This window comes from Schistocerca piceifrons, chromosome 4 (genome assembly GCF_021461385.2).
Source record: "Schistocerca piceifrons isolate TAMUIC-IGC-003096 chromosome 4, iqSchPice1.1, whole genome shotgun sequence".
Classification (NCBI taxonomy): domain Eukaryota; kingdom Metazoa; phylum Arthropoda; class Insecta; order Orthoptera; family Acrididae; genus Schistocerca; species Schistocerca piceifrons.
The window spans coordinates 477,263,978-477,291,543 of record NC_060141.1 but is presented as its reverse complement, the minus strand read 5'-3'; the positions used below and the strand labels follow the sequence as shown (position 1 = coordinate 477,291,543).

Here is a 27,566-nt window from a genome sequence, read left to right as displayed (position 1 = left end):
TCAGTTCGAGCGCTGTTGCTCTTGGGTGAGCTACTCTCCTCTTTTACGGATTTGGACGTCTTAAGCAAAATGTTCCCGTATTTTTTCAGTCACCACTGGGTGGTAGCCTACGAAAATAAAGAATGGAGTCTCGTTCCAAATGGTTAGTTTTAACGATAGGCGCACTCACGAACAACCAGACGTCAAGAACTCCCCCCCTCCCCCCCTTCACCCCCCCCCCCTCACCTTCCCCTCCTCTCCATACGAACACCGTGTTTCAGGGGAGGTTGCGCTTCCAAGCGCGTCCTCTTGGTGGGAGGCCTGCAAACACGGGCAGGATTCCTGAAGGATCTGCGGAGAGGAGGTAGGGGCCAGGTACGGAATTACCGGTTGAGTAGTGCGAGGGGCGGCCAGAGTAAATGTTTGCGTTACGGTGCTGGTGCAGCCCTCGGCCGCTGGCCGCAGCAGTCGGCACAGACCCTTTTCCGTGCTGGTCGACTGGACGGCATGGGCATTAGTAATCTGCAAAGGCGTCGCGCTTGCTAAAAGAACAGCACCGCTTCGAAATCCGGCAAACAACGGTAGTCTGTGGCACACCTGGAGTTAAACAGACAGCTGCAGCTATGGAAGGGAGGTCAAATGAGATATAGTTCGAGTGTGCGGCCTGGAAATCGTCATTCCCAACTATCCTCAAATTGCTGAATGATAAGGCCAAGCTGGGACGTTAAAGAAAGCCGTAATACTTTGCATCCCATGGAAAACGTGGAGAGAGAGTTCTCTGATGCGGAAATAAGTCAAAAATGTACGTTTTATAATCTCCATACTTGCCAAATTTCAAAAACTAAAAGTTGAGAGATTCAGTTTTAAAATTCGGGAAGTACAAATGACCAAAAACCGCGGCTCATTTTCAATAGCATCTCGAGACAGCTGACGGGAATCTTTCCCTATGACGTCACAATGCTATATAATAGCTATAAAAATCAAATAAAGACACTAGAATTGCCCTAAACGTTGATTCATAAAAATAGTTGCCTTTCCCTAAAGGCAACCACTTACGAGGGTAGTTCAATAAGTAATGCAACACATTTTTTTTCTCGGCCAATTTTGGTTGAAAAAACCGGAAATTTCTTGTGGAATATTTTCAAACATTCTCGCTTCGTCTCGTATAGTTTCATTGACTTCCGACAGGTGGCAGCGCTGTACGGAGCTGTTAAAATGGCGTCTGTAACGGATGTGCGTTGCAAACAACGGGCAGTGATCGAGTTTCTTTTGGCGGAAAACCAGAGCATCTCAGATATTCATAGGCGCTTGCAGAATGTCTACGGTGATCTGGCAGTGGACAAAAGCACGGTGAGTCGTTGGGCAAAGCGTGTGTCATCATCGCCGCAAGGTCAAGCAAGACTGTCTGATCTCCCGCGTGCGGGCCGGCCGTGCACAGCTGTGACTCCTGCAATGGCGGAGCGTGCGAAAACACTCGTTCGAGATGATCGACGGATCACCATCAAACAACTCAGTGCTCAACTTGACATCTCTGTTCGTAGTGCTGTCACAATTGTTCACCAGTTGGGATATTCAAAGGTTTGTTCCCGCTGGGTCCCTCGTTGTCTAACCGAACACCATAAAGAGCAAAGGAGAACCATCTGTGCGGAATTGCTTGCTCGTTATGTGGCTGAGGGTGACAATTTCTTGTCAAAGATTGTTACAGGCGATGAAACATGGGTTCATCACTTCGAACCTGAAACAAAACGGCAATCAATGGAGTGGCGCCACACCCACTCCCCTACCAAGAAAAAGTTTAAAGCCATACCCTCAGCCGGTAAAGTCATGGTTACAGTCTTCTGGGACGCTGAAGGGGTTATTCTGTTCGATGTCCTTCCCCATGGTCAAACGATCAACTCTGAAGTGTATTGTGCTACTCTTCAGAAATTGAAGAAACGACTTCAGCGTGTTCGTAGGCACAAAAATCTGAACGAACTTCTCCTTCTTCATGACAACGCAAGACCTCACACAAGTCTTCGCACCCGAGAGGAGCTCACAAAACTTCAGTGGACTGTTCTTCCTCATGCACCCTACAGCCCCGATCTCGCACCGTCGGATTTCCATATGTTTGGCCCAATGAAGGACGCAATCCGTGGGAGGCACTACGCGGATGATTAAGAAGTTATTGATGCAGTACGACGTTGGCTCCGACATCGACCAGTGGAATGGTACCGTGCAGGCATACAGGCCCTCATTTCAAGGTGGCGTAAGGCCGTAGCATTGAATGGAGATTACGTAGAAAAATAGTGTTGTGTAGCAAAAAGATTGGGGAATAACCTGGTGTATTTCAATGCTGAATAAAACAACCCCTGTTTCAGAAAAAAAATGTGTTGCATTACTTATTGAACTGCCCTCGTACATATGGTGGACTGATGCGTGGCGCACAGAAACGCGCAATAAGAAACAGTTGACCTATCGTTTATTTCCGTTATAACACTTCAACCTTAAGCTTTTATCTTCTTATTTTCAACTTTCTTGACACTGAATTTGACAAATAAGATACATGCGAAACAACCGCTTACAAAAGATAACGGGTTTTCCGGGATCCATGTAACAAAATAATTTACACTCTACTAATTTATACCGATAATAAAGATGTTGAATAACAGTAACTTCCCATAAGCACAATGACAACACATACACAAAAGTCCAAACAGAGCACAACACTGAACAACATGAGTATAGGCCGGCCGGTGTGGCCGTGCGGTTCTAGGCGCTTCAGTCTGGAGCCGCACGACCGCTACGGTCGCAGGTTCGAATCCTGCCTCGGGCATGGATGTGTGTGATGTCCTTAGGTTAGTTAGGTTTAAGTAGTTCTAAGTTCTAGGGGACTGATGACCTCAGATGTTAAGTCCCATAGTGCTCAGAGCCATTTGAACCAGCCCAACATGAGTATAGATTTTACAAAATGAGGCGGAATGAAGAAAAACAACTATCGACGTACAGCTTGCGTGCGATTTCCAGATTCCTATAAGCCTCGACAGATTACATCTAATAGTATAGTTCATCTACATTCATACTCTGCAAAACAACGCGAAGTGCATGGCTGAGAGTGCATCCTGTTGTACCGGTTATTAGGGTTTCTTCCCGTTCCATTCACGTATGGAGCGCGGGCAGAGTGATTGATTGAATGCCTCTGTGCGTGCTCTAATTATTCTAATGAAATTAAATTAGAAACGACAGATGAACAAAGGAGTTTCTACCACTGACCCAAAAAAACTGAAATGGTGGGTTTTCCAAGCAAATACTTTACGGCTGACAATAATTAGTTAAGAAATGGCAGAAATAACAAATAATCGGGAAGCAGGAGAAAAAGTGAAAAATCCGGAATCTCCTGCCAAATCGGGAGAGTGACAGGTATGAATCTCTCTCATATTTTCAGCATGGCTGATTAACGGTGTACACTTGAATATACTTTTTTTCAGTGCAATACAATGAAATTATTTGTCATAATGAAACACTATTCAGTGGCAATGTTAATTATCAGAAAAAGTAAAAACAAATTAAGAATTTATCTGAAGATACCGTTGAATGGAGTAGAAGTCGTTGACCAAACCATGTTCTTTAAGTTTAATAAACTCAACCACAATACGAACAAGACATGTTATATGCTCTGTCAGTTTTTTTGAGTAGATGTATACCTTTCTGTGCTGAAGTTTAAGTCTTTGTACATGTCGTTTTTTGACTCTAGCGTTATATTCACGATTTGCCTTATTTTTCTGAGAAAAGAGACGTTGGTAACGACAAAGGATAAAATAATGTTTTCGATTAACATGTAACGTGATGAGTCGAAACATTATTGGTTTGCTGGTCCATTTTTGGAACGCAGTAGAGGAGCGATTCTGCGTGGCATGGATCCGACAAGTCTTTGGTAGGTATCTGCAGGTGTGTGGCACCAGATGGCTTACGCCGACATCACTTGATTCCCGTAGATTGAGGACCGGCGGTTTGTGGGAGCGGAGACGACGCACGGCAGCGTCCCATGTGTGTTCTATCGGGTTCGGATCAGTTGAATTCGGTGATGGCCATGTGATACTGACTGTTATCCTGCTGGAAGATGCCGTCGCCATCCGGGAAGACATCAAGTATGAACGACTGCAGATGGTCTGCAAAAATGTCCACTGAGTCTACAGCTGCCACAGTGCCTACGATTATTACGACAGCTACAATGGGAGCCCAGGTGAATGTTCGAGATGCCCGTTTCTAAGCGCCAGACCATAACAATCTGTCCTTCGCCAAAGTCGCTTATGTCAGCGGATTTTCGCATTTACAGCCCGCATCACTGCTAGAATGATACTCCTTTTGTCTCTGCTCCGCTTATGTGTTATCCTTACCGTAACACGGGTCCGCAACGCCATCAGGAGGCATTCAGTCTCACGGTGGGCAATGGTCGTAATGTTTTGGTTAATCACTGTACGTACCCGCCTCCCATGCACTACGCCCGGGTTCGATTCCTGGCCGGGTTGGAGGTTTTCTCCGCTCGGGGGCTGGGTGTTGTGTTATCCTCATGAAATAAGGCTTGCACTTGGCGGCCGAACCCGAATGAGACCTCCCGGCCAAAAATGCCATACGATCATTTCATTTCATACTGAACGTACGTAAATACGTACTGCGAAACGGTTGTCGCGATACCACGTTTTTTAAAAGGTCCCTGTAGGATGTTTTACAGTCAACACCAAGTATAATTCTTATTTTACGATTCAGCTTTCTGAAAAATTTTGCCCCTCTAACTTAAATTTCAAATACTAATACTAATAATAATAATAATCATCATCATCCGTAACTGACTATAGATTGTTCTCGTTCCCTTTGTTTACTCCGAGGAAGCGGCCTGTCGCTAGCGACTCTGCTACCGACGGGCAGTTAGTAATTGTAACTTAACATGGCAGCTCACAGTCCTCTCCAGGTAATTTGTAAATCGGATCGCAATACACACTGACACAGCAGCCGTCTTACTGGTTTCATATTCAGGATCACGCATAACTTCTGTTGATAAGCAACACAAATTATCAAATAACCAGTATCTCAACATGACGGCTTCGATTACTGTATATTTGTTTAACAGGCATTACTAAAAGGACAGCAGAATTAATAACTTTTCTATATTAAAGAAAAATATTCAGTAAAGGCTGCTGCTGATTATGGGTTTAAGGAGAGTAAATATCTAACATCATCAGTCTCCTAAATTCTACGTGCAAGTGTGAGAAAGTGTTCTAAAAGTTTGTGTAGCATGTATCTGAAGTGGAACGTGGCTAGCAGCTCGGCATTCAGCTAACGCCTAAAAACCACATGCAGGCTGGCCGACACACCGGCTCTCGTCATCAATCCGTCGGGCGGATTCGAACCGGGACCTGCGCACCTCCTCGTGCCGAAAACAGGCGCTCAACCCCTTGAGGAATATACACAACATGCGTCACACAGCGCGACAAAAAATACAAGACCTATGCCTCCAGCAGAAGAAGAAGAAAAAGAAGAAGAAGAAGATGATGAAGAGGAAAAAAAAGATGACTTAAGACAAATGTAAAAGACAGTGAACCATATGATCAGCATTATGCCTTATTTTCACTGATAGTGTGCATTATATTTGGAAAATAATTGACAGGCTCCATACCAAAACGAGAGATGGAACTTGCAAAGACCTAACTAAATTTACGATTCTGAGCATGTTTTATTCAGAAATAGAATATAATTAGTAGGTGCTTTATTTTACTGTCAGAAATTAAAACCAGATACAATTATAGCAAGGATTAGAGGTTCATATCAACACATGCTCGAAAATTGCGTATAGATCAAATTGCTGCCCTCATCTACACGTTACGTATTTTGGACACTAAAGAAAGAAATATCCAGATCATCCCGTGCGAAACTTATGCCTCAAGCAACAACCTTGCATAATGAAAAATTATTCTCTTCATCAGCAAATATCGTTTCTTACACAGTATTCAAGAGGGATCTTTTCCGATACTTCTCGGATTCGATGTACGTACATAAACTTTACATGGGGTATGGCAAGCTATGGCGAGATGCGCTGTACCTATATTTTCGATATTTCATCGTTATTGGTTTAATGATGGAATTGCTGAAATGCTTAGTAAGGAGACCTAGACAAAAATTCTGTGCGTAAGTGTGAAACATCATCGCTGAGCTCTTTATGTATTTTAAACCCTATATTGTCATACAGTTAGCAGATTCAGTAGTTGTCTAATCATCTTCTGGTGGTGTAACTAAGAAGCCTTGAAACACATTCCCGTGCGTTGTTCTTCCTTATTATTGGAACTGCTTAATGTGAAGACAATGTGCTAAACATACATATCTTTAAACGTGCGTACTTACCATTTGGCAAAATAAATACGCATTTTATGGTAGTTGCAAAGACGGATTTGAATAACCCGTAATACGAGGGTAATCGCAAAAGTAAGGACTCCTATTTTTTTATAAGTACATAGACCTGTTTATTTCTACAATGGTTTACAACAGTTTACATCTTGAACATTTAGCTATTTTTCGACATAATCACCATTTCTGTCGATGCATTTTTGTAGACGCTGTGGCAGTTTTTGCATGCCCGTGTCATACCAGCTCGCCGCCATGCTGTTCAGAAAGTTATGAAACTCTTCTTCCACGTGACCGCGGACCTGTCAACGCAACCCTTTCCGTTGGAGGAAAGATGGAAAGAGGCGTGTAGACTAACGGCTATGAAGACCCAGCAATACGCGCGTCAGGGTTCGAACTACTCAGGAAGATTCAGTGCAGCCTCAACAGCTTCCGAAGAGGCCAAGCCGAATTAGGACTAACGTAGTCGAATTAGGACTAACCTACCCAAATGGGGCACCGTCGGCAGCCCGGAGTTGGCCCGCGGAGCAGCAGAGACTAACGTGGAGCGCATCTGTTTCCTCGAAATCCACACCTTCGTGAAAAGACACAAAACGACCAGTGGCACGCTCAAACTCTGCCTTCGCACAGAACTTTAAACTAGCAGAATTTTTCTATCACACACAATCAAAAGCAGCAAGGAAAGTTTGATACGTATTTCACACATACCAGACGGTATTCATTTCTCTTAAAGCATAACACAACGTAAACTGTAACTGCTGTTATCAAGAAAACGCACAATACCAGTGAAGAGGTTAGAATTCGGTAAGGGACCGATGACCTCAGCAGTTTGGCCCCTTAGCAATTCACACATATTTGAACATTTTTGAGAATTCGCTAGGTCCTTCTTCTTGCAGCAATTTAAGAGAGACTTCCTACACAGGTAACGAGAGAACAAGAGGTGCATATGTGATTTCCAATTTCTTGAAAATTGTTTGCACTTCTCATTACGTACACAATAATTACTTCTGCAAACTGCCAAACCGATATTTATTTTGCTATATCATCGCATGCATAATATGTGAAACACAATAGCAACGACCAGCACATCAATACTATCTCGTTTGTTTGGAACAAATAAACAATGTTCATTCACGAATAAGCAATTTCAACATTTCTCTGTAACTTGAAGAGTACCACTATGCACATTGCTGCTCTGGAGCGTATCGTCCAGTAGTGTTCCGAAAAAGATACTTTGCGAAATCAAGCGATCTCCTAGACGCTTCAATTCAAGTTCTTAACTGCACATCAAGTATTGACACATATACAAGATACGATCAAAAATATCTGGACGCCTATTAGTGGACATTAGCATGGACTGTGTCAACAGGTCGCTTTTATGACGGCTCCAACCTGCTGGGCGCTGTTTCAGTTACGTATGTATGTGGAGGATTTGCAGCCCATTCTTCCTCAAAATCCAAAACCAAAGAGGGTACTGATGTTCAACGCTAGGGTTGGAACGAAGTCGAAGTTCTAACTCATCCTAAAGGTGTTCCACTGTTTTCAAGTCGGGACTCGGTGCGGGCCAGTCCGTTTCAGGAATGTTACTGTGCGCAATCTATTGACTTACAGACGCTGGTCCATGACAGGGTGCATTGTCTTGCTGATACAATCTGCCACTGTCTCCGAAATGTTTATGGTATTGTACGCAGGACACAATGCTGTAAAATATGTTCACATCCTTCCGCATTTAGCGTTCTCTTAAGCGCAATAAATAGACCACATCCGAACCACGAAACACACCAACTCTGTGTTTGACCACTGGCACTGCTCATGATGGCACATGACGTTCTGAAGGCACTCGTCAGACCCAAATCCTTCCATTGGATGGCTGAGCGGTTCTAGGCGCTACAGTCGGGAACCGCGCGACCGCTACGGTCGCAGGTTCGAATCCTGCCTCGGGCATGGATGTGTGTGATGTCCTTAGGTTATTTAGGTTTAAGTAGTTCTAAGTTCTAGGGGACTGATGACCTCAGATGTTAAGTCACATAGTGCTCAGAGCCATTTGAACCTTCCACTGGATTGCCACGGCGTACAGCGCGATTCATCGCTCCATGTCATTTGTTTCCTGTCATTCACTGTCACTCTTTACGCCACCTCAAGCGTCGCTTAACACTGACTTCAGAAGTTTATGGCGCATGAGAAGCTGCTCGACCATTTTTAACTCCCTACGAACAGTGACTGCTGGTAGCAGTCTGGAGCTCACGATCGATTTCAGGCGCTTTTTTACGACTACCCTCCGCAATGCTCTACCAGCCCTGTCCGTCAGTGTACACTAGGTCTTCCTCGTCTTGCTTTAGCTGTGCGTGTTGCTTCGCGTTTACAACTCACAACCACGTCACCAGGAGTTGACTTTAGCCGCTTTTAGAAGGGTTGAAATGCCGCTGATGGATTCGTTACTCAGGTGGCACCCAATGAACAGTCCACGTTCAGTCACTGGTCTTTACTGGCCGACCCATTCTGTTGTTACTGCTTCTCTATTGACAATAGTATATATCCCGACCTCCTTTTATGCTGACGGGTCTGCTTCTCGTTTGCTAATACCACATTACGTAGGGGTATCCGAATGCTTTTGATCAGATAGTGTACATCTGTGAAGGTGAAATGCTGTGTTAAAACGGCTTTTTTAAAATTTTAATTCGTAATATTTTTTGTTTGAATTGTGATTCTTAATTTTTCTTTGTAAAATTTTTGGTCTGTATTTTTTTATATTGGAACACTTAAGACGGAAGCTTACCATACGACAAATTAATAAATAACCTGATGAAAAATCTTGTTTCGAAATGTTGGCGCATTATAGACGGTGTGGCCGCTACCGAAATACAGCAGCGGCAGGAGATAGGCGCTCGAGAAAGCTGCGGCCGCTCGTTGTCTGTAGGGGGAAAAAAAGACTGCGGAGGGCGCTGGCAGCTGGCGGCTGCCTGAGTGGCGAGGGGCCACGCGCCGCTGTGGCCGCTTCCAGGAGAGGCAGCGCGATGGCACACATCGGCCTGTCAGTGCGCGGCGCAGATCACCCGATGCGGACCTGCCCGCTCTGCCGCACGGAAGGGATGAAAGAAGATGAGGGACTGCCGTCGCGTCGACGTTACTGGAGACGGGACTCGAGATCGGGTGGCGGGCATTTTCAAAGGAAGCAACCAACGTTTCCTTAAATGATTTACAGGAACCACGGAAAACCTCAATCTGTATGACCGGACGGGGTTTTGAACGGGCGTTTCCCCGGGTGCAATACCAGTGTTTCACCACTGCGCCATCTCGCTCATTAGTATACCACACAGGGTCAGCGGATATTGCTAGTCTATAGGAAGGCAGCGTCCACAGCATTTAAACCATTAGAAAAATTCTCCCTCACATGTATATTCTTTCTCCTTATATATAATTTTAAACAAAAATCGTATATAAAACTACGTGCTGTTTTGTTTTCATCCTCGCAATCCGTTTAAACAGAAAGCGGGAAAGTTGTGCGGCTTATCGGCTTATGTTTAGAACATTACTACAGACTCTGAATCGTCCGAATCTTATCCTACTCATTTGCGGATTAAAACTATGCAAAATACTGTCATTGAAGCTACCATCCTCAAAGATCCAGCAGCAGGCCAGGTGTCTCATACCCCGAATACCAATGATCCCAACCGAGCTACTCATTCATTTTAAACGGCTTCAGTGCCCAATCAACATTTCGTTGACAATAACAATAAACAAGGCTCAAGGTCAGACAAGGGGGATTGGGAAAAGGTGACTGACAGAGACAGGGGTGGATGTAGAGATGGAGGAAGGGCTGATGGACAGAGAGATATGAAAGGCGGACATGGAGAGAGGTATGGAGAGGACCAGATGAACACAGAGGCGGAAAGGATGTGATGGACAGTGAGAGGGGAAGGAGGAGGAGATAGGCAGAGAGAGGGGGGGAGAAAAAGATGAAGAGATACGGGGGGGGGAGAGAAGGAGATTATGGCGTATATCCAATTCCCATACATATTTAGCAATTGCCAAGCATTGCTTGGCCCGCTAGTTGTCTCATAAATTACCTTCACTCGTGTCAGTTTTCACTCTTAATTATGATACATGCTGTATACGCAGATGTAATACCACCACGACAGCAATAACCACCACAACCTCTAGTTTTGTTGTTCGGTGTACTGAAAATAAGAAAGCTAGACGTGGTCCGAAGATGTTATTTCTAGTTTATGACGATAGACAGGTTAGGCGATAGCGAAATCATTAGAGAGGAAACTCTGAGGGCACGGATGGGGTAGGAAGATGGCCAGTGTTCCTCAAGAAACAATCCTAACATTAATAAAAACACGGAAAAACTGAATATAAATGGCCGAAGAGATTTGAACACTGTTTCTGAATGGAGTTCTAGTTCAACACCAACATAACATCATAGTTGTCTTTCTTTAATTTCCTTAGGGTCCTGGGTGGTGTGAAAAGCACATTACAGTACTGTTTATTTATTATTCTCTTGCAGTCTACAAACATTTACTGAAGGATGTCGTTTCCTCTAATAACAAAAAAGTAGATAACAAAAAGCAGATTACTTGGCCTTTCGCAAAAAATGTCGTTTATCTACCCAACTACGTGAAGTTTTATTCAGTACACTTCAAGACAAATTAGTGAATTCGGAACACAGTAAACTTATGTAACGTACCACATAAGCCACTACAGCTGTAGCTGAAGGGAAAACCAAGTACACTTGATAACAAAACATCAAAAGCAATAAAACTGTTTTCCAAGACAGAACGAACCAGCTTTACAACCGTCACTATATCTGAGCCACAAACGTCAAGAATCTACATCTACATCCACATCTACATTTATACTCCGCAAGTCACCCAACGGTGTGTGGCGGAGGGCACTTTACGTGCCTCTGTCATTACCTGCCTTTTCTGTTCCAGTCGCGTATGGTTCGCGGGAAGAACGACTGTCTGAAAGCCTCCGTGCGCGCTCGAATCTCTCTAATTTTACATTCGTGATCTCCTCGGAAGGTATAAGGAGGGGGAAGCAATATATTCGATACCTCATCCAGAAACGCACCCTCTCGAAACCTGGCGAGCAAGCCACACCGAGACGCAGAGCGCCTCTCTTGCAGAGTCTGCCACTTGAGTTTGTTAAACATCTCCGTAACGCTATCACGCTTACCAAATAACCCTGTGACGAAACGCGCCGCTCTTCTTTGGATCTTCTCTATCTCCTCCGTCAACCCGATCTGGTACGGATCCCACACTGATGAGCAATACTCAAGTATAGGTCGAACGAGTGTTTTGTAAGCCACCTCCTTTGTTGATGGACTACATTTTCTAAGGACTCTCCCAATGAATCTCGACCTGGTACCCGCCTTACCAACAATTAATTTTATATGATCATTCCACTTCAAATCGTTCCGCACGCATACTCCCAGATATTTTACAGAAGTAACTGCTACCAGTGTTTGTTCCGCTATCATATAATCATACAATAAAGGATCCTTCTTTCTATGTATTCGCAATACATTACATTTGTCTATGTTAAGGGTCAGTTGCCACTCCCTGCACCAAGTGCCTATCCGCTGCAGATCTTCCTGCATTTCGCTACAATTTTCTAATACTGCAACTTCTCTGTATACTACAGCATCATCCGCGAAAAGCCGCTTGGAACTTTCGACACTATCTACTAGGTCATTTATATGTATTGTGAAAAGCAATGGTCCCATAACACTCCCCTGTGGCACGCCAGAGGTTACTTTAACGTCTGTAGACGTCTCTCCATTGATAACAACATGCTGTGTTCTGTTTGCTAAAAACTCTTCAATCCAGCTACACAGCTGGTTTGATATTCCGTAGGCTCTTACTTTGTTTATCAGGCGACAGTGCGGAACCGTATCGAACGTCTTCCGGAAGTCAAGGAAAATAGCATCTACCTGGGAGCCTGTATCCAATATTTTCTGGGTCTGATGAAAAAATAAAGCGAGTTGGGTCTCACACGATCGCTGTTTCCGGAATCCATGTTGATTCCTACAGAGTAGATTCTGGGCTTCCAAAAACGACATGATACTCGAGCAAAAAACATGTTCTAAAATTCTACAACAGATCGACCACATTCGCTTTTGAAGTAAAAGTAATTGCATTTACAGAAATATTCGGTACTGAAAAGCAGAGTGAAGCGTAAGTATGTGCGAATCCGTAGACTCCATCCAAAATCCTACGAATCAAGGAAAACGTCTATCATAATAAGAACGGAAAACAGAGATATATGCTTCTCATGCATATGTGTTCACATGTTATTGCTTTCAGTGGAGCAAAATGCAGTAGTACATACATTGGAAAGTATTTCTTCATGAATAAGTTGCAGCTTGTGTCACTGAATCACTAATATTTGCCTATTTTTACACTTACTTCACGATCATTCATGTGTCTAAATAATGTAGAATGCTTGGAACACAAAAGCAGAATAACTATTTCGTTAATTAAGTAGAAAAATAATTAAGAACTATATTACGGCTGGACTTCTCGCTGCTAGGTGCGCTATTGTCGTTCCAACCGCCAGATGGTCATAATTTTCACAACAGCGAGTCTCGCGGCATTATAAGTTAGACTGTGGTTAAACATTAACAGTGATACATGGCACTACAGATAGTTGTACTGGTATTCAGTAAATACAATGGAAGACTGGCACAATGGCGCTATGGTGTGCTGTTCCCACAGCAATGCCAATCACATTGCAGTACTATTTTGTCTGTCTGAGGATTGTTGCATTATTCTGTGGTGTGAATCGTACATTTTAGTGATGATGCGTTCAGAGAAACGAAGGTAACGTACCAAAATACTCTGAAAATATACTTGAAACAAAACTGGAATGAAAGGGAAAAAGTGGTAACTCATATCACTCTAGCTCGATTGCCGAAAAATCTCATTGGTGCCTCGAAAAGTGGTTGGCAGAGACAATTTGGAGTCGATTGTTGTTGTTGTGCGTTTTTGAAGGTAGTAGGCTATACACAAGGCGCTTGCCTTACTGTGTTTTATAGCTCCTCGAGCCATGCGCTAAAATCACGAGTGGATTACAAAAATTGTGATATGAATGAAGTACATTCAGAATGAAGTAGGCTTACATCTACTTGTCTCTCGTGTATGGTACTCATTTCACTGTTTCTGTTTCATTCTGTACAAGAGCAAGTCACATCTTTCTTCGGTACGTTTGTCGTTCGTTAATGGCACGCTTTAACCGCAGTCTTTCAAGTCTCGCAGGATGGCAGACCGAAATGTGATATGAATCTCTGCCTCTTACTAAAGAAAAGAATATGCATAATTATACCAGCGTCTGAAATTAACGAGCAAGTAAAGCAAGCGTAGCTGTGAAATAAAAACACATTAAGACGGTTCTTTCCTGTTCAAATACCGTTATACATATTTAGTGGCCTCTAAATTCAGTCAAAAAGATTATCTTTTAAGCAATTACAAGTGTGTTGCCCTCCTCATAATTCAAAAGCGTAATGGAGGAAAATTAAAGTTTAACGGACCGTCGACGACAAGGTGATTAGAGACGGACCACGAGCTCAAACTGAGGAAGGGATGTGGCCGTGTCCTTTTCAAAGAACCATAGCGCTACTTGCCGTAAACGACATACGAAAACGAAGTGAATTACATAGCGGTCGAAATGTGAGTACGTTTGATTAAGCACATTACAGAAGCTACACGACTCTTTTACGTATGTTTCGACTTCTTTTAGGCAAAGGCTCGCCAGGTCCCTTTGTTCTGCCTTATACGTCCAACACGCAGTCCGGGTCATCTGAATGCATAAGTAAAATATCAGATCTCGGATGAGGGAACACTTATAAATTACGGATCCTAAAACACGGTCTCAGTGTGAAAAACAACAATTATTCCGGGGGAACAAAATCCTGGGATGAACATTACTACAACGCGTAAATTCTAGTTGCGATAGGCATCTGATTTTAATTGGGGTTTTGCTATTTGGGGAGCAAAATAACTGATGATGGTCGAAGTAGAGAGGATATAAAATGTAGACTGGCAATGGCAAGGAAAGCGTTTCTGAAGAAGAGAAATTTGTTAACATCGAGCATAGATTTAAGTGTCAGGAAGTCGTTTCTGAAAGTATTTGTATGGAGTGTAGCCATGTATGGAAGTGAAACATGGACGATAAATAGTTTGGACAAGAAGAGAATAGAAGCTTTCGAAATGTGGTGCTACAGAAGAATGCTGAAGATTAGATGGGTAGATCACATAACTAATGAGGAGGTATTGAATAGAATTGGGGAGAAGAGGAGTTTGTGGCACAACTTGACAAGAAGAAGGGACCGGTTGGTAGGACATGTTCTGAGACATCAAGGGATGACAAATTTAGCATTGGAGGGCAGCGTGGAGGGTAAAAATCGTAGAGGGAGACCAAGAGATGAATACACTAAGCAGATTCAGAAGGATGCAGGCTGCAGTAAGTACTGGGAGATGAAGAAGCTTGCACAGGATAGAGTAGCATGGAGAGCTGCGTCAAACCAGTCTCAGGACTGAAGACAACAACAACAACAAGGGAAATGAATACACATAATTTGATTCGTAAAAGCTGAGTGATTGGAATAATGCTCCATGTAACAAACATTGAAGTCTTCATTTCGAGGTCTGCCGAATAGTAAAAACTGAGGATTTATTATTGACGATTTACTTAATCAGTACTAATGTGTCTCTCTAGACAGATGAGAAATTGTTTAGAATGGAAACGGAGCAGCGTATCAATTAGCACGGAGGCATTTAAGCAGTCATTCTTTCTGCGCTTTATACGCAAAGAAACCCTACCACCCCGTACCATGGTAAAGTACCCTCTGTCATGTGCTTCACAGTGGTTTTAAGCGTATGTATGTAGCTGTAGGTTTAGTTGCAAATGTGAAAAGTAAGCTTTCTGAATTTGTAATGTGGTGGAAGGATCCTATGTCGCGTTCTGCACGCCGTGTTTAAACGTCGTGGCGTAAAGAGTTACAGCCTGAAACTCCGCTTCCAGTGGGCCTGCTAGCGTTTTTGCAAGCCGAGGTACGGGTACAGACACACAGTCTATCAAAACTAGCGTCTCCTTCGAGCCTTGTGCAATTAGTGTTCGGCGGGCTACTCCACACAGCGCCTGAAGCATTCCTGAGTCTTCAACTCAGTCGTATATTTGTATAGGCGTATCTTCTATTAGGGGACTTCAAAAAGTAAATTCACATGGCGTCCGACGCAAAGACTATTGCGCAACAAGGGTGGTGCATTGTCAGAAGAGAGTACATGTTCTGGGTTCCTGCAGAGGGAGTCCTGCTGCGGTACGGATAATGGGCCCATCTCAGAATGAGACTAAAATGGCGCGGCAAATGGAAACGTACTCGAAAGCTGAAATACGCAGGACAGTGCTATTCTTATGGGTAAAAAGTCTAAAATGCTCACAGATTCTCTGTGAAACTCTGCCGGTTACGGACCGATTGCACTGTCGCGTCCAACCGTAGAAAATGGTGCCAATTATTTGACCAAGGCCGCACAGACGGGGGTGATGCTGATCGAGAACGAAGGCCGTAGACATCAGCCACAGACAATGTCAAGGCAACTGAGCAACTGATTCACATATGTTTCGACTATGAGGACGTTCATATAGTGGTGGTCGAATGGCACCGTGACCAAGGAACGGATTTTTACCGCCGAGGAACTGAAAGATCGGTAGAGCGTTTCGACTGTTGTTTACAGACTTGCCGAATAAGTTGAAAATAGCGTAATATATCTAGGTCTAGAATTAAATAAGTTACTTGGCCGGGAGCCACAGTATTTTATCACTGCGGCCGTTTACGTTACGCTAGAACTACCTATACCTACAGTTTACTAGCATCATAATTACGTTTAGAAGTGTATGAGTATTTTGTAATGAATAAAAATCCTTTATTCTAGAATCCGAGAAGGGACGGAGACGAGTATCCGTCTTCCTCCGCGTTGTGGACACTCATCTCGCAGGTGTTCTAGAAGCGCACTCCAGGGATGGAATAAATCCTTTGGGGAATATTGGACAGTGCGCATTGATCTAAAAGGGATAAATAAGTATACTTTTACGGAAAAAAGTATTTCTTTGTCAAGTTATGACATTTTTAGCTCTCCCTCTTACGGTTATGCGCCATGGGCGATTCGTCAACCTGGCCGTGAGGTGTTGCGACGAAGGTGGGAGAAGTCGTATGCGCGCAATTCGTTCCGGGAGGCGCAAATCGGAGGCAGGGAGCGACGTGGAGGCCCGGCGCGGGAACGGACACACTCTTGATAATAATTACAATAACAATGGCTGTAATGGCGGGAGGGCCTTGAGCGCGGCGCGGCGTTACGAAAGCTTCTCGCGCAAACAGCGTGGCCAGCGAGCGCGCCGCGGCGCGGACGCTAATGGCTTTCTGGGAAGCGTCGAGTGGCCGCTGTCCAAACAGTGCGCGACGCCCACGCCATCTAGTCCTGTTCTGCGAAAGGTGCCGTGAGGACGCGACACTGCCTACCGACCATTCCTCTCCTGCTGTTACTTTCGACCCAGGAGTAGATCCATGCGGGGTGGCAACGGGGGAGGGGGGTGAAGGGAGATGTAGGTGGGCGGTGTTCATTGGGAGTCTGGCTCCGCCACCCCCAAAACGTCTTAGTAAAAACGTTTATACACAGTAGCCCTCGCCAAATAATACACACTCATAAAATGCAGACGTGCTCGCGCTATCTACTGTTTCTGATCGAAGCTACATACACTCATGTGACAAACGTCACGGGATACCTCCCAATATCATGTAGGATCTTCAGTTTGCCCAGAGCAGTGCAGAAACTCGACATGGCATGGACTTAACAAGTCATTGGAAATTCGCTGCAGAAATGTTGAGCCCTGCTTCCTCTATAGCTGTCCATAAATGCGAAAGTGTTGCCAGTGCAGGAAGTTCTGCATGAGCTGACTTCTCGATTATGCCCATAAATTTTCGATTGGATTCATGTCGCGCGATCTGGGTGGCTAAATCATTCGCTCGAACTCTCCAGAATGTTCTTCAAATCAATCGCGAAGAATTGTGGCCCGATGACAAGAGGCATTGTCATTCTAAAAATTTCATCGTTGTTTGGGAACATAAAGTCTATGAATGGCTGCAAATGGTCACCAAGTAGCCGACCATAACCATTTTCACTCAATGATCGATCCAGTTGGACAAGAGGAGCCAGTCCATTCCATGTAAACACAGCCCACTCATTATGGAGCCACCACAAACTTGCACAATGCTTTGTTGACAACTTTGGTCCATTACTTCGTGGGGTCTCCGTCACACTCGAACCCTACCATCAGCTCTTACCAACTGAAATCTGACTCATCTGACCAATCCCGATTTTCCAGTGGCCTAGGGTCCAACCGGTATGCACGAGCCTACGAGAGGCACTGCCGGTGACATCGTGCTCTTAGCAAAGGCACTTGCTGCCCAGCCCGTTAACGCCACATTTCGTCGTATGTCCTAAAGGATAAGTTCGTCGTACATACTGGGTTCAGGTAGGGACTCTGGACAAGCCAACTCATTTCAGGATTGTTATTGTCCACAATCCATTGCCTCACAGATGCTGATTTATGACTGGGTGCATTGTCATGCTGACACACTCCTCGTCTCCGAATTGCTCCTCTGTTGCATGCAGTACATAATGTTGTAAAATCCTTCTGCATTTAGTGTTTTCTTAAGCGCAATAGGGGTACCACACACTAACCATGCAAAATACCCTCCGCCCCACATCGTAATAACACCACCTCTGTACTTCACTGTTGACACTACACGTGATGGCAGGTAACGTTTTCCACGCATTCGCCAAACCTGTACCCTTCCACCAAATTGCCACAGCGGACTGCTTGATGCATCACTCTAAGTAACACGTTCTCGGTCGTCCACTGTCCCGTGGCTCTCTGTTTGCACTACCTCAAGCGCCGCTTAGCGCTGACTACAGATACGTGTGGATTATAATGAACTATTCTACCTTTGTAATCCATTTTTTTACATCCTATGCACCGTTATTGCGCTAGCCGGACTTCTGGTAGGACTTTGGAACTCACAAGTGATTTCCTTCCACTGATTTCGACCTATTTTTTACAATCATCGTCTGCAATGCTTGATGGTCCCTTTCCGTCAGTACACAAGGTCTGCCTTGTGTTGGTTTAACTGGGGTTTTCCCTTCGCCTTTCCGCTTCGCAATCACAACACCAACAGTCGACTGGGGCAGCTTTAGAAGGGTGAAATGTCCCTGATTTATTCGTTACTCTAGCCTACGTTCGAAGCCATTAAGCTCTTCTGGCCGACCTATTCTGCTCTTATTACTTCTCTACTGGCAACACAACACTCGTCGCCTTTTATTACACTGGCGGGAGCGCCTGCCGTGACAGCTAGTGGCCAGCCACACAACACAGGGTTGTCCGGATACTTTTGACGATATAGTGTAAATATAGACAAGTCTGCGAAGCAAGTCTGTCCAGACACGAAGACTAGGCGGCGCCTGTTAACATTACTGTGTGACAACAGAAGGGAAGACACACGAGTGACAAACAGGCTTCAGCAAAGCTACGCGCAGCTCTTGGTCTATAATAAGAAGAGTGTCTCGATTAGCCAACGTGAAATAGAAGAATTCAGTCAGAAAAATCTGTATTGACCTCATCACCTTGCAAACAGCATCACCACCAATGGAGTATCGCATACTCTGACCCACCCACGTCAGTCTGAAGATCGCGACACATTCGGATATCATGTCGTCCTCTCACATAATTCGTATTATTTTGGCGTTCTCTCTTCTGTCTCAAGGGAGATGCAGAGGAGCACTGTCTTAGTGACAACGCCGTCGGAGCACCTGTGAAGCAGAGGTTACATTCGGCTGGTGCTAATTTTCAGACGTAAGAATAAATTTAAAACAAGAACTCTGTAGCTAACAGTAAGTACTAAGAAACAGCTTCCTATGGCATCTCATACATGCTTTCGTACACCTAAAAATATACGGAACACTTCAGTTTTCAAAAGACTGCAGTATTTTGAATGACACAATGTTCATTTGCAAGTAGGTCCAGAGCAAACGAGGTATGCAAGGCCAACATTTTCACAAGAGGAAAATCTTGTAACCGTGCTTCGTCAGCATAGTAATCTTTTCAAATGATCATTTATTCTATTCTCATATCACAAAAGATGCTGAGGAAAGATGGCCGTGACCTTTCTTGAGGAAAGACGTCGACAGGAAGGAAATCCCGCTCCCTTTGTGAACGAAAACGACTGGCTGTTTGTTCAGAAATATCCTAGAGTTAGATACAAATGAAGTGGCTGGAGTGACGCGCGGCAAATACCGCGAACGATTCTTAAGTCAGACAACTGAAGGGCATATGGAGAAACTTAATACGTCTGCACCCTCACTCGCAACTAAATGGCAAAGTACCAGTATAAGAAAGCCACATGCATATCGACGCTGCGCGCAGTTGTAGCTGAGTTGCCTCGGGTTTAAAATGTTAAAATCACAATGTTTGTAGTTCGATAAATGACGACACGTAGAGCGTAAATGATTTCTGGTAAAGGAGGAGAAAAAACACAAGTTCAGCGCTTATAAACGTTCAAGGTGTTGGAAGAGAACAAACGACGCAAGATTTTGAAAAAGGAAGAATATACAGTGATGCCTAAATTGGTAAAGCACGTGCACTGCAGTAACATTATTTTCTGTAAAAGCGTCTTGTCGCGTTGCTATCCGTCGAGTGTTGTGCGGACATGGCATTTTCGATTACGAAGTCAGTTCGGCTTTAAAGATTCTGATAGAAACAGGCTGCCATTTCCTCCTCCATCCCCAACCCCACAAAAAAGCAAATACGGTCGCATACGCCCCACGTGCGTGCAACAATTCTGATTTACTTCTCAGTGACTATAACTTGTTTGCGCTTGGAGACGAGCATCTAGCAGACAGAAGAGAAGCAAGTCAGATGGGTACGTCAATATTCTGTGAGTTACTTTAAACTGTGTGTCAAAGGGTACTGCTTTTACCATGTCAGGGATAGAGAATGCGGAGACGGACTGCTTCTGCGGCCCTTTGCTAACTGTTATTGGCTTAATTTTGTCCGTATGATCTAAACGGAATATATACTCGGGTTGCTGAAGAATAATGGGAATTTCTGCCTTGAAAGAAAGTTCTTGAATTTTTCTACGTAGATTCCAGACAGCTGTACTAAGTCTTTCTTCGAGCGTATTTCAGTCAAGATTTCCCACCTTTCCTACACAATCCCGGCCCTCAAACAAGAATGTGACAATTTGTATCGCCCTTATAGCATATGTCCCCTTTTAGTATGACCCGACTTAGTTACCGTATACTTGAGCAATATTCAAGTATGGGTTGTACGTGTATTTTGTACGCGATCTCTTTTGCAGAAAAGTTGCAGTTTCCTAGTACATCGCCAATGAATCGTTGCCGCCATTTATCTACAAGTCAGCTCAGCCTAAGTGGTTGCTCCACTCAAAATCACTACACAAAGCTACTCTCTAAAATTTGTACGGCACCACATTCTTCGAGGTCGTGCAGAAAAGTAGTGCTTCCGAATTTTTTATGCGAAAACTCTTAATGCTTTCTTTTTTTAATAAAACAAACGTCATTAACATTCTACATCTTTATTCTTCAAGTCTAAGTATTTATTTTTCAACATAGTCACGCTGGTGACGAACACATTTGTTCCAACGAGTGACCAATTTACTGATACCGTCACTGTAGAATGTTTGACTTTGGTTACAGAGCGACAACCTCATCTTTGCTTGCACCGTGTCAGTACTATGAAAGTGACATCCTCGATGGTGTTCCTTAAGTTTTGGAAACAGACGAAAATCGTATGAGGTCAAGTCGGGACTGTATGGAAGATGATCGATGACAATGAGCCGAGGCGTCGGACTGTCGCAGATGGCACAGTGCCCATGTGTGGTCCTGCATTGTCACGATGAAGGAGAGGGTGCTCCATGTGTGAACGAACTCTTCGAATCCCAGACTCGATTACAGCACGCTGTTTCTCACGCACCGACATAGTTACGTCACCTATCGCCTTGTTACACACTACAATTCGGAGCCCTCTGACGGCAGCGGGCTGCAGATATGTAGACATGAAGAACAAAAGATGTAGAATGTTAATAACGTGAGTTTTATTTATAAAGCTTTAAGAGTTTTCACAAAAAATTCCGAGGCATTACTTTTTAGCACACACTCATAGTTATGACTCATTAATACTGTAGTCAAAGAATAACACGCTCTCATATTTTGCAAACTCGACAATTTTGTCTTTTTCTACATTAACAAATAGCCGACAGTCCTTGCACGAAGCTAACACTTTAGAGGACTTTACTGCTGTTTTTATCGGATAGCATTTATTTGCAGACAACACTTACGGTAACTCTTCTAGATGAACCATTACGACTGTCTCAGTCTCTACTGAAAGATAATTGTTAAGTTATTATTATTACTAAGTTCAGGGCGCACGACGACTTTGTTAGTCGGAAAAAAAAAACGAGAGGGCATCTAAGACAATATGACATTCTCAACACGAAACTACGAGCAACTGTTAAAAAGGAAAATCAAAGACTACATAATTATGAGAATTAAAAATTGGACGAAGCGACGGGACGCTGTAACAAACTTGAACGGTGTCATAAATCGGATGAAAAACGAAAATCGCGATGTTCGCGCAGAGGTCTAGCTCGAAGGACATTAGACGTTCAAGACTTGGATGAAGCAAGAGGCGTGAACGCACTCGAGACGCTATCCCAGTGTGTACCCCAGCACAGCCAGAGAGCAAATTTGGACAGCAGGAGAGGCCAGGTGTTCTCCAGTGCTTTGCAGAGGCAGACCGTGGGCACAAGAGTGCTTCAGGGCGACCGTATCAAACTAAAGACACGTGCAGGAGAGTAAAGAATACTGCAACAGGCAGCCCTTAGAAGAAATGTCTTTTCGGTCCCAGGATTCAGGTCCTTTTCTTTCTTTTTACGTAAATGTGATAGTCAAGCGACAAAAGCAAAGGTACAGTCAGCTTCGCAATTTATGGTCATTCACATAATAGCAACATAATGTACTCGTCCTCAGGGAGACAAGAAGCTGATTCGCAGAGGCTTCTTTGATATACGTGTAATTATCGCGACGTAAGTAGCTGGTCGAAATGTACCGCTACTATTCACCGTTATGTACCTCACTAGGTACGTAGCGTCGGAAGCTTCATAAGGTGGTTGTACATACCGCGGGAAGAGCCAGTTGTTTAATTATAAAGTTACCGATCAGTTACTTCATGCAGTTAAGTCCATAAAATACCTATGAACATGCGTCCGGAGCAATTTAGGTGGAACAACCACAAAAATTCAGTAGTAGGTAAGGTCTGTACCAGACCTGATAAAAAGTGCACTACGGAAACGTAATTCATCGACGACAGAAGTACCTTACAAGATCGTCGTTTGACCAGTTCTTAAGTCAGTCATGATGGTTCCCATTCGTGGAATCCGACAGAAGTACCGAACAAAGGAGTGGTTAAGGCACTAGATCCACATTCAAGACGAAACTTTGAATCTACGTTCGCCCATCCAGATTAAGGTTTTACGTGAATTTTCCGTAAACTGGTGAAAGCAAGCAGCGGAATTATTCCTCTCGAAAGGGAGTAGCCAATTTCTTTCCCCTTCGTCGTCCACTCTGAGTTTGTACTCTGCCTCTATAGACTCTGTCGTCAACGGGACTTAAAAACATTTCTCCCTTCTCCGAGGTTAACAAAATCTCTGTTGGCACTGTATTTCATTCTTTCTCTTGTCCTGAGGAACACACACAAACACTGAGGTGATAGAATTCATGGGATAGCGATATGCACTTATACAGATGGCGCCAGTAACGCATACACAAGGTGTAAAAGGGCACTGCATTGGGGAAGCTGTCACCTGTAATGAGGTGATTCTTGTGAAACGGTTTTCGACGTCATTATGGCCGAACGACGGGAATTAACGGACTTTCAACGCGGAACGATACTTGGAGCTAGACGTATAAGAAATCGTTAGGTAATTCATTAATGCGAAATCCACAGTGTCAAGCGTGTGCCGAGAATACGAAATTTCAGGCATTACCTCCCTTCATGGACAATACAGTAGCTGACGGCCTTCACTCAAAGGCCGACAGCAGCGCCGTTTGCGTGGAGTTGTTAGTGCCAATAGACAAGCAACACTGTATGAAATAACCACAGAAATCAATGTGTGATGTTTTCGATTTCAGTAAGTAAGAGTTAATGGTAGGTTTCGAATGTAGCGCAGACCGCAAAGCCATGGACCCAAGCTGTTGTCAACAAGCTGCAGGTGGCTACGTAATGGTGCGGACTGTTGTTACATGGAATGGGCTGGGCTGGATCTTCTGGTCGAACTGAACCGATCATTGATTGGAAACGAGTGTGTTCAGCTACTTAGAGGCTATTTGCTGGGGGGGGGGGGGGGGGTGTATACCACGACTTTTGTTAACTCATTGTAAAGTTATACAGAGCACGTAATACGGGAAATGCAAATGTACGCCAAGGGAATTATATGGCTTTCGAGTTATACTGCTGATTTTACAGCAATTTCAGAACAGATTAATGTGTTTGTGATATTCTTTACCTTCTTCCGGATCAGTGTTCTATAATAACTATTTTGCAGTTACCATGGCGTCCTATTATGATCTGTTGTGAGCTGTTATCTATTCTGTGTGTCCTTAAACAAATTTTAATCGTCATATGCACGAAGTATGCAATAAGATGCTGACTGCATTGTATGAACGCCAATGAGATATAACTCCTCGCAGTAACCCAGCCGAAAATGCAACACAACTATTTCTGAAATTCCCAAAAAAGTGTGAAAATGGTACAAATCAACGCTGTCTCGTTGGAAAAACTTCATGTGCTTGCGAATATTTAATTGAAGTGCTTTCCATACAATAGCAATTGTTGCAAAGTTCACTAACAAACTCTACATTTCGTTGACAGTAGTATGAGAACCTTCGCAATCGAATCATTCACAGTCAGCCAGCTCATCATTTTCATGTTCCAAAGATAACTTTTGTAAGCAAAATCAGTGTGTGGTATACCTCATAGTACAGCAGTCGTACGTGTAGGTATGTAGGCTCATATCGCCCATATACAATATAAAGGCCAGCCTCTAACGATCTGGTTCCCATCGGTGGACGCTGAATTCTATTCGTCTTCCACTTTATGGTTTAAAATCAAGTATCAGTGAAAGCCATCCTCAATTAGTTTTTAAACATCTCTCTTCTATATGACACAAATTTCCTATCCGCGCGTACGTTATCTCAGCGAAGTCAATAGTTTAGGAGCGTGTTTATGAATACCACTGTTGTGGATGGGTAGTTGTCATCCACAGTTTTGCTCGGCGCACTGAGTCTACAGACAGGGAAACATAAACATCACACTTACGCCACAGCGTACTGCTCATCATTCGCGGCATTCACAGTCTGCGCATACACTGACCATGGGCAGCAGGTGCTAAACAGACAGCAGCAACGGAATCGAAGAGCAACTCTGTTGTGTGCGGAAACCGCATTCTGCTGATGACCGAGGAAAAAAAAAAAAAAAAAAAAAAACAGTATCTTCAACCTGTTGTGTAACTACTGACTTTTCTTACACTAAACAAGAACACAAAATTTAAGTGATCGACACCACACACTGGAGGATAAGACGAGAGGACATCTCACACAATATGACATTCTCAACACGAAACTACTCAGCATTACGCAACAGCGGTGTCCGTTCACGGCTAAACGGCATGACTTGAGCATAAAGGGTGAGTGAAAAGTGACAGGCAGTTGTCACCAACGCGAAGCCTACGCGGGATCAAAACAAATCAGCAGCGCCGAGTTCTGTTCCGCTACCGCCTGTCAGACCAGACAGTGCGCCTATTCACGTCTATGTCGCAGGTCCGGGATTCCCGATACGAGTCTCCTGTAGGCTGAGGTCGCTAACAGACGCCATACTCCGCGCTGTCAACTTTAGTAACCACTGCCGCAAACAGCGGCCCAGTGTAAGAAAATTCCTGTGAAAAATTTAATTACAGAGAAGCATTATTCGCTCTTAACTCTTTACAAAATCTCGGACGTATCTAAAATAAAGCACACGTAAATAAAAAAAAACTTATACAGGTACTGTCTTTATAATGCACAATATTTAAGGACGCCAAACATGCCGAAACAATATGAAGCATTACGGACATCACAATGCGCCCCTATCAGAACGATTTCGGGTGCCCACTGCCCACATACAGGAACGAGGTCACCCATTCATTGGTGTTATCTACAACATTGAAATATTCCAGTGAATAAACCACGCTCTTGCACTGCAATTAGCGTGGCAATGGCGAAAGGAAATATTTATCAACAACATAAATCCTGACAAGAAAAGTAAAAGACAAATCACTGGCCGATACATCTGACGCATTTAAGTTTATCAGTTTAGTGTACCTGCTCTGCGACACAGAATGAAATTCTTCTGTATTTACCATACTTCAGTTATGAGGTACAAATTTTTCTATTGTTATTTTTACATAGCGTAGTTCGTACAGTTGAACTGGAAACATAACAGGAGATCCCAAAGACTTGCCTCTTTATGAAAATCAACTTGAATTTTAAACTACGTTCCCCAGCTCGCATGAAATGCTGATTAGCAATTGCCGCCTTCTTGCGACAGGAAAATTCTCTTGGATTCTGTAAAAATATGGTTGGCTGGTTGATTTGCGGGAGGGCACCAAACAGCGAGGTCATCGGTTCCATCGGATTGGGGAAGAACGGAGAAGGAAGTCGGCCGTGTCCTTTCAAAGAAATCATCCCGGCATTTCCCTGAAGCGATTTAGGGAAGTACAAACATGTTTCGTCACAGTTGTAACATCATCAGTTTGCATTTAAATTTTTCTTCGAAAAATGTGTGAATTTTGTACACTTAAATTTTTCATAAGAAAAAAAAGGACAGGGAAATGTGCCACAACTGTGGTGACAGATGTCTGTGTGAGAACAACAAAGCCATCACGTCTCATTCCTAGAAAGTCATTTATTGCTTTCATACCCAATACAACACGCAGCACAGTTCAGTTAATCGATAATAAAACAAGCCAAGCCTTTCACGTTGTCTTATGATTTTCTATTTCTGATGACCCCACAAATGTATATATTAGTGTTAATATGCTTTTTTATTGTTCTATATATCTTTTTCTTGTAACGCAACGTCTTTCGACATTTCGGAATGCAAATTATTGTCTGTCTTGCGAACATGCGCCCTTGCCGTTGGATGTTTGTGGCTGAAAAGTACCGCAACTAAATACAGACTACAGAACATCAGTGAATGACTGCAGATATTACACTGGTGGCACATGTGGCTCATACCAGACAAAAAGAAGTGTGACAAATACGACTTAGCAGTATCACTGAAAAACTGGTTGGACTTAGATATCCGACGACGGCGATGTCGTTATAGAGCACTAGCTCAGGACCATGAAGACAGGGAAGAAAATGGACAATAGATTTACTGAAATATCCATCACGATATTCACCTGACATAATTTAAGGACATCATAGAAAACTAACGTATTGTATTGCCAAGTCGTTCCTCCCGAAGATAAGCCTAGATTCGTAACCATTGTTCCATTTCACCCGTAACATGGGTACATCGCCGTCGTCGGATATCTAAGTCCAACTAGTTACAGGTACAGAAATTATCGAGCAGAAATTTAGTTTGAATGAAATAGCGTTTTAATACACATGTTTCTATATCCATGTTATGCGATAAAACTAACCCAACGAGTTAGCTTTATAGTATGGCTTAACATAAATTCTAATCTCGGTGTAATTGGGTATACGCTTCCCAAAAATCTGAATATCTATCACGATGAATGATTGTGTGCTCCTGTTCACACATCAAATCCGTTTTTCATGAATCCACTTTCACAGTAACGAGGGTTATATGAAAGTGCTAACACAACGAATATAAATATTTTTAAAGTCAATTTTAGAAGCTAATATTTTTTATTTCAAAGTTTTTGGTAACAGGTTAACCCTACAATTCATATACCTGTTTTCAGATACGAGAAATATTGGGTAATGTGATCTTTTCATTACCGACATCTGTGTCTGTCTGAAAACAACGAACCACAACCTCTCTTTTCTGATTTTGGTCCGTTTCCTCGGTCGCATCAT

At 43.5% G+C, this 27,566-nt stretch overlaps 1 protein-coding gene across 4 annotated transcripts in view; it reads right to left on the bottom strand.

Moving 5' to 3' along the window:
- Window positions 1-27,566, bottom strand: part of LOC124796439 (segmentation protein cap'n'collar) — a 423,990-nt gene that overhangs the window by 113,459 nt on the left and 282,965 nt on the right. The gene's annotated exons all lie outside the window — the stretch shown is intronic.